The sequence below is a fragment of the Cupressus sempervirens genome, chromosome 5, assembly GCF_028749045.1.
Source record: "Cupressus sempervirens isolate cs-2001-9-10 chromosome 5, ASM2874904v1, whole genome shotgun sequence".
NCBI lineage: Eukaryota > Viridiplantae > Streptophyta > Pinopsida > Cupressales > Cupressaceae > Cupressus > Cupressus sempervirens.
This window is the reverse complement of record NC_143122.1, coordinates 418,695,189-418,704,389: the sequence shown is the minus strand read 5'-3', so window position 1 is coordinate 418,704,389 and position 9,201 is coordinate 418,695,189.

Here is a 9,201-nt window from a genome sequence, read left to right as displayed (position 1 = left end):
GGATGCTCATGCATTCTCCTTTGAGCATCAGCTAAGACTTCCAGCTTCATCTTATATTTGGGGGTTTTACCCTCCTCTTGTCCACTGCCTTTGTTTCTTTCAAATTGGAGCTACATTGGTATATTCATCGATACAGGAGTTCTGTCATTTTGGGGGGGGATGCTATGGAGTCTCAAGCTTCTATTGTAGGGGGTTTTATTGTACTTATGATCTTGAGAGAGTCTCTTGAGATATTTCATTTGTGCATCCTTTTCTATCTCTTTTTGGAGCAGGGTTTTTCTCACTAGATTTTCTCTATTTCATAGAGATTTGGTTGTGATCGGGTACCTCATCAAGCCTTGTTGCTAGGACCCAAGTTTTCTTTCAGCATTGTAGTTTCCTTGTTTTTTTGCATTGTTGCTCATCTTAAGGGGGGTGTTAGAGTAAAAGGTTAATTTAATTTAATTTATTAAATTACCTTTACTCCCTTCTTAAAATTTCACTTTATGCACTTTGCATTTCCATTTAATAATTAATTAGTAATTATTAAATGTCATTTACCTCTTAGGGTTTCCCTTTTAGTTTTTTGATCTCCTATAAGGATTGATCTTTTGTAATTATCTCTCATCGTTTCAATCTTTGCTTCTCCTTCTTTATGACATGTTCTTGCATGTAGGTGTTCTTTGAATTTTGTGAATCTGTATTGTGTATTGCTCAAATCCTTCATTTACTGGTGGCAAGAACCACAAACTACCCAGGCCTCTATAGGAAAGGGAGCATTCAAGATGCTAATGCTTGGTCTTATGTGGTACTTCCACAATTGGTGAAGAAGAAACTCTCAGAGAAAAGTGTGGAATATGGGGTGGTGAAAGATGGTTTCATCTTCACAATCATCATATTCATAGAGGGTGATTATGCAAAAAGGATGTCAATAGAAGTAGTAGCCAGGATCATAGAGGTTGGTGCTTACTACATTTAGTTTAAAACATTCACCTATCATAGTGTAGTCGGTACTCTAGAAAACCCAAAGTAGCTCGCAATAAATTCATCTGATAGGCTAATCTTGATGGATATTACATGCAAACTCAGTTCTACATATGACAGAGTGAGAAGGCAACATAAGAAGACATGGGTCTGACCCATTAAAATTGGTGCTTTTGAGGTGAAACAAAAGTAGGATATTATGACTTTTGATTTTGAGTGGGATCAATATCCCTTACTTTGATAACATCTAGATGGTACAACACCTAGCAAGTAAGAAGTTTGTACATGAGGATAGAAGATCATTGGATGAATGTAGTATATGACTATGATATCCAAATAAGGGATTGTTGTAGGATTACTCTATCTCTGGAAGAAAAAGTGTTGAAGATAAAGATCTCTCTAAAGGTTGTGGAAAAAGATACCAAAGATATCTTAGATCCTTATACAATAGGGACAAAATCTATGACTGACCGATAATGAATGCCAAAATTGGAAGGGATGAAAATGCAAATATAAATCATTGGGATAGGCATATAGTCCAATAGACAAAGGAATGGATCAAGAAACCTTACAAAATGGATCTAGTTCCTCAGGTTATTCCCCTACAAGCCATGACAAGGCCAATCAAAGGAAAATGTGCATTAATCACAATACCAACCTTCCCTACTCAATCCCCAAAAAGGTCAAAAATGGTGCACCAACATGAGAGGGAGGTTGAGTACTTCGGAGTTGATAGGGGCACAAAAAGGAAAAGAGTACCTTCTAAATCCATGCAAGCAACTCAAGCCCAAGTGCCTCAACAAGAATAGGTACATCCTGAACAAGCAGAGCCTCAAGCTGATCCTAAAGCTCAAGGGCTAGAACAAGAGCCACAAGTGCCTCCACAATCAAAACAAGTAGAGGAAGAGTAGGTAGAGGAGAAGAGGGTACCACCAATGGCAACACAAGAGGAAGAAGCCTCCCCCTCAACTCCAAAAGAGGCAAGGGTTGAATCAACTGTGGAAAGAACATAAAGGATGAGATAAAGAAGAAAAATACTTCATCCCCACAAGTGCCCAAGATAATCTCAGAAGTGGAGGTGGAAGAGGAAGAAGGGAGAAAATTGAATTTATCCCCCTAAACCAAAGAACCCACTTGGCTAGGGACACAAAGGAAGAGAGGAGAAGAAGCTCCAAAATAACACCTCCATCTGTTCTAAGGGAGCCTATCCAGGTATCAAAGTTAGACAATGAGAAACACCAATGGATAGATGATATGGAAGGGAAAGAACTAATATCTATAACCTCTCTAACTTTTACTTCATGCCAGTGGGCACTTAGATGGTGGGAGATAAAATAAGAGATACTTCCATGAGTGAACCCTTAGGAGAGGACAAGAATCAAATGTCACCTCTACCTTAAGGACCTCTGGGAATTTTTCTACCACCATATTAGGAGTTGGCATTTCTAGATAAGGGATCAGTGACTCCACTTCCTCAAGCTACAAAACAAGAAGAACAAGCGACAGAGGAAGGGGAGCCCTAGCTGTTGCTTGCCAATCAAGTATCTAAGGAAGGAAAAATACTTGAAGAGCCTCAACAAACTCCTCATAATATAGAGGCTAGGACCTTATCCCAACTAGATATGGAGACTCAAAGTGTACATCTTTCTCAATGAGAAAAGACTCCAAAGAGGATTAATAAGGGGAAAGAGCTTATAGTAGAAATAACCTCTTCAGTAAAATACATGTCTCCCATGGGTACCACACTGACATGGCTGTCATATTTTGCTAGAAAAGGTAGCTAGACTTGATAGTTGAGGAGGGAATGAAGGAATTAGTAAAATTAATCAAGAAGCTTGAGCCACCTATGGGTGATGTGTGAACATTGACCTTCATAATGAAGAACCAAGATCAGAACTTGCTTGCACATATAGCCATTTCTCCTCCACACACTAACACTGAGAAACTGACTCCTAAAGAAAACTAAATTTAGGAGGTCATGTTGGGAAGATCCATGGTAGACATAGCCAAAGTGATGATCACTACAAGTATGAAAGAGGTGTTCAGGCATATGGATCAAGATGACTCTGAGTTGATAGCATTACGAAAGAAAAATGAGATATTATGGGTCCAATCAACCTAGAAAATCTAGAGATCACTCTTTCCGTAGCATTAGAGAGAAGAGGAACAAGGGATACACAATTAGATTCATTTTTTGAAGCATGTCAATAATGGCATGACAATTTTGAAGAAAAAGGTGTGCAAATCATATAGGGAAATTTAGGTTTGTTACACCACATCCACTCAAGTGCTGACAAGTTGGTATTCATAGTGAACCAAGATTTTGGGTTAATGGATGAAGTACATACCTAGGTGAAAGACCTACAGGTGTTGACATCAATAAAGGTCAAAGGTATTGTATGTTGATGGAGGTATATACTGCCGAGGAGATAGACAAGCTCCATGACTAGATTGAGAAGATATTAGTAGGCAATAAAGTCATGAAGGGACTACACATAGATATCTAAAGGATAAGAGATCAAACTAAAGAGAAAATTTTGGAAGCGGAAAGGTACTACAACATCACTTGCCTTGAGATTTTTGAAGATGCATCCAAAACCAAGCTCACCATGGTGCAATTAGTGGTCCAACAATTTTGAGGAACTTTCGAAGATGCTTCATCAGATAAAGACATAAGGCAAGCATTCAAGACTGAAGAGGTATTGTTGGAGCTGGGCACTAAACTTGAGGATTTTGTGGAAACTCGAATAGAAGTTAGTAACTACCAACAGTTAGTTAAAGATAAATATGGGACTTTCAATTTTCCAAAAGCCACCCAAGTAGTGAGGATCATAGAGAAATTCGAGAGTAAACATCTAGACATCATTTTGGAATAAAGGGGAAGAAAAACCAAATGTTGAAAATTTAGTTTTGACACTTGGGGAAAATTTTGGATTTTTGGAACCTGTCACATAAGTGTGCTTTTCACAGAGATGCACCGAAAGTTTTGAGTAAGAAGTAGTGCACCGATAGTTAACTACCAGTTCCTAATTTAGAGCATTCCATGCAAAAAAATGCATTTTGACGGTAGTTCAACTCCCATAAATTCCTAGAGAAAGCCAAGCGTCCATTTGAGAGCTTCTAGAGACTCTTAGATCATCTTGCAGCTACATTATTCTTATCTTCTCATTCTTTTATTCTTCTATGTCATGTAAGGGCTCATGCACCTATTAATGAATATAAATAGGGGTGGAGACCTACTTAAGCACCATTTAGAGATTTAGTTTGTATATAATTAGATTTTTTTAATTAGTTTTTAGCACGTGTTTGCATTTTAAGAAGTCTCACTCCTAACACAAAGGGAGGAGATGATTTCTTATAAATACATGGATGTAATATGTACTCCAAGCCATTATTTTGATGCAATAATATATGTTATTCGTGCTCCTATTCTGAGTGTAGTTATTCTTTCAGAAGTGTGTTATTTTTGTGAATGTATGTTTCTAAATAATAAAGGAGCCAATGGTTTTATTGTGTTGTTATGATTGTGCGACCATTTAGTTGTGGTGTTTGCCTCGTGTTAATAAATTCCACTAATGTAATGAATTGGATAAAAGATCACCTATTGTTCTTTCATAGCATCTTGTCTCACATGAGCACACTTTCTATGGCCTTGCAATCTAATGGAACATGGAACATCTTTTGGTTATTATTCAGTTCCCATTGACTATTACATCGGTGGAGTTGAGCAAGTGTTGCTCCTAATTTCATTGGTTTCCTACCTGATCTTTTTGATGATTTAATTTGTAGATGTGTTGTTACCATGGTTTATGTTTGTTAGGAATTTCTCTTTTAAATTATTTTCTTTAATCTCTCATTACCTTATCTTCGTTATTTTCTTTTCTAACACTCGGTTAAAATAGGAATTCATATAGTTGGATTGATAAATTGCATTCATCATAAAACAAAAAATACCAAAAATATATCTCTTTTGTGGTTATTTTTTCAAAAAACAACAAATCAAATAGATTATCCAAAATTGTTTAGAACTAGAAAAGGCCTCCTCGTAAGCATACACATTTATCTTCAATTGAGCAGATTCTAGTAGGTCACAAGATCGCCCGAAACCTAGGAGTTGATCCTCGATTATCTTTTCAAGAGAGGAGTTCAAAAGGATTCTTGTTGTTCAACATCATGCAAAATGATAGGTCAACAAAAGTGGCACTAGAAGGAGGGCCTACAAACCATTTGGATAAGAAAAACATCATGTTATTTTGAAATTCTATAGTTTTTAGAAGTTCAAAAAAAATTGTCTAACATTGTTCGAAGGTATGAATGTGCATTGTTTTGAAAGAGTGCGCTTCTACAGAGGTGTGCTTTTCTAGAATTGATAGAAACTGGAAGATCTTGATCCACCATCTCCATTTCAATGAGCTTTAAGATCTTTAGATACTGAACTAGAGTTCTTAGAACTCATTCATTTTTGTAAGCCTCACAGTGACAAAGGATTACCAAGAATCCTACCACTTTCATTCCAAATTTCATCATCTCTAGTTCCACCTTCAAACCTACCTCCATCCATCATTCCACCAAATCCTCCACTGATGGCCTTTTTTACAAACACAGTAGATTCACCAATTAACTTTTAAGGTGCACTTAATGAGCTTCCCAAGAATCTTGAGAAATTATGCCTAAGGTTCATCTACGAAGAAACATAAACAACTGAGGACCATATCAAAGTCTTTAAAGAAATATGCAATTGAAAGAAACTTCAACAAGAGAATGTGATCCTTCATTTATTCCCATACTCATTGGGAGAAGTTTCCTTTAACTAGTACATGAATTTGCTACTAGAATGTATCTAGAATTAGGCCACCTTTGAAAAGTTGTTCCTTGAGCAATTTAAAACATTCATCAACCTGGTTGTGATATGTCATCAATTCATATCAATCAAGAGGGATCTAGCAGAGACCATTTCACATTTCAATCATCACTTTTACATGGCACACCACAAGTTGGAAACACCTCATACTATACCAGTTGATATTTATCTTAATGTTATGGACCATCTCATGAATATCTTCCTAAAAAGACTACCTATCACAAACATTGACACATTGGAAAAGGTCTTAGAGGAGGCAATTACCTTTACTAAACAAGTTAGTCCAAAGGGGGGAGGATTGATGGTTCCAACTCAAAATACTACAATAGTACCAACATATCTTCTTGGAGCACAAGTGATGCCTAGTCAATTCATTCCAATGAATCCATTCCCATTACAACAAGCACCAGTTATACTAGTTCTAGCCATAACTTACCAAGGATATTAACCTCCAAAAGCTACTTTTTTTGAGCATTAGGCAACAAAATCCCTTGAAGCAAAAAATAATGTTGCATCTGAGATTGGCCAAATGAAGAAGACTATGTCTCAAATTATGAACAAATTAACCCATTTGAGGTTGTCACAAGGGCATAACAATAAATTTTAGAGAAAAAATGTAACCCCTTACAACAACAACTATGGTCAAAATTACAATAAGAATTTCAGTGAAATTAACAATATAGGAAATAACAATGCAGGGAACAATTTCAATCCTCCATATTGCAACAACAGTCTCCAAAGAAAGAATCGACAATGGAACACCCATCCAAACAATAGAAGCATCCCTGTAGATAACAGTAATAATGCTCAATTTGTAGACATCAATCAATATGAGAGTAATCAAAATGTACTCAATGACAAAGACTCATATTTCAATGGAAATCAAGAAGTGAACCAAAATTCACAAGGCAATGATAATGAGCCCCCCATGTAGTTTAATACTATGCTGTTGGAATCTTATGATTATCCACAAAATTCATAGATGGAAGAAAAAATTAGTGAAGAATTTACTTTTCCATTTAGTCAAGAATTAGATCCTCAATCAGAAGAGGTGCTTGCTTTTTGAAATGATAATCACAATACTTACAATTTGCAAAACTGAAGGGAACCCATGACTTACGGAATTCCTCCCGCTTTGCAGCCAATGACTCTAGATCCAAGGGCTAATAATAATCTAGTACCTACCTGAGCACCCTATGTTGGACAACAAAATAAAAACCAAGGAAATGTGCCTACAATCCTCAAGAATATTTCTTGGTCAACTAAAAAATATAGTGCAGTGGAAGATTTAAAAACAACAAAGGCCAATATATCCTTGTTCTTCATGCTACAAAATTTTCCTAATCGAAAGGAAGCATTAATGAAGACTCTTGATCATAAAAAGGCAACACATAGCGCAAGTCCTTAAAAGACAGTATTACAACAAGTCATCACTTATGAAGCAATGCCAACCATGTATAAAGACAAGGTTAAAGTGCCTCCTTTCTTGCTCAATGTTAGATATTTGGAAGAAACCTTCAAAATTGTCTCATTGACTTAGGATATTCTTGTAACATCATGCCACTTTCGATAGCTCAAAGGTTGGGAGTCACTCCTTAACCCATGAATCAAATAGTGATTCAACTTGACAAGACATAAGTAAAACTTATTAGGGTATTGAAAGATGTTCAAATACAGTTAACTACAAACTGCAGAATCCAAGACATCATAGATATGCATGTAGTGGAGATTCTAGAAATATACAAATTATTGTTGAGTAGAGAATGGACAAAATGCTTAAGAGGATGGTTCTCAATTGATTTTACTCAACTATGGCTACCTTGGAAAGGATTGAATAATTAGATCAAGGTCAATGCTAGACCAAAATTGAATATAATGATCATAGAATAAAATGCACACCAAATGAGGTAGCATTTTTTCAAGTTGATTTAGGCTCCTACAAAGTAATGGCTCTTGACATAACTTCAGCTAAGAGACTAGAAAATTGGAATAAAAAATCTATGATCCCTACCCCAAAACTAGAGGTTGTGACTCAGTTCATAGACAGTATGGTTGTGAACTTAAAATACTTAGTTGAAGAAGCAAACCCAAATGTTTTACTTCTTCTAGGATTTTTTAGGCTATACAAAGTTAGTCATTCAGAATTTGAATGCTCACCTTGCCAAGACGAAATTTCTAGGGTACTCACTCAGATAATGCAATCCAAAAATGGTCAAACTCCAAATGAGCTACAAAAGGAAAGTTCAAGTTCCACATGCATATATGAATTTGTGGGGATGAATGAAGAAGAAAAAGAAGATTCTAATGTGTCATATAGTGACACTTCTTCAGATGGTGGAGGTTTATCTAATCCTCCAGCGGGGATGATCAAAGTCCTAAGGAGAAGACATTTTGTCAAAGGTCAAGGCTGAACCTTGGTGGTTGTTCATCCTAAACCAAAAATTGATAAAATCATTGAATTAATTGGGGATATTCAAAATCAACAAGAAAAATGGGCAACCCCAATATCAAAGGTAAACAATAGAAACTTGCCAAGTCCACCATGTGAAAGATTACAATGGATCTCGAAAAAAAATCCTTCAAAGTTAAAGTGAAAGAAAAGATTCAAACGAATAAACAAAAGTCTAGAAATCCCAAAGAACAACCAATTTTGACACTCAGGTTTGACAAATCTAAATGAAAATTAGGAGCTAGTGTAGGTATTGAATTAACTAATCCCAAAGGTAGGTCTCTATATGCAGCATAGCACTTGCAATTTATATGTACTAACAATGTTGTACAGTATGAAGCCGTGATTCACAAACTTCTCTTCGCATTAGAGAAAGATGTTAAAGCTCTCATAGTTGAAGGAGACTCCTAGTTGGTAATTAGATAAGTGAAATCAATTTATTCTTCCAATGATAGAAGATTACTTGAGTACCAAAAAATACTTTGGGACTTATTAGTAGATTTTAAGGCCTTTAACATAAGGTCCATTCTAAGGAAGAAGAACATGGTATCTGATGCGCTTTCCATTTCAACAAGTGCATTGTAACCCATTGAATGAACAAAACTAAAGAGGTTTTCAATTGAACTGGTTGCTGCCCTGTCAAAACTAGACAACATTACAAACTTCTGAGTCTTCCAAGATGACCAACATATCCTCAAGTTCATTATATGTAATGGCATTTTCAAATGAAAAGAGATTGATGATACTCCCAATGAAAAACCTAAGGATGATGAGCTAGAGGATGAAGATGGGATTATAAATTTGAAGACCAATACTATTCCTAAGCGGATGCTAGAGTTGGAATGTATCTTTGATCTAGATGAATCATCACATAGTAAAAGAAATGTTGAAGAAAAGGGGATTCAAGAATGTGATTCATATAATTTGG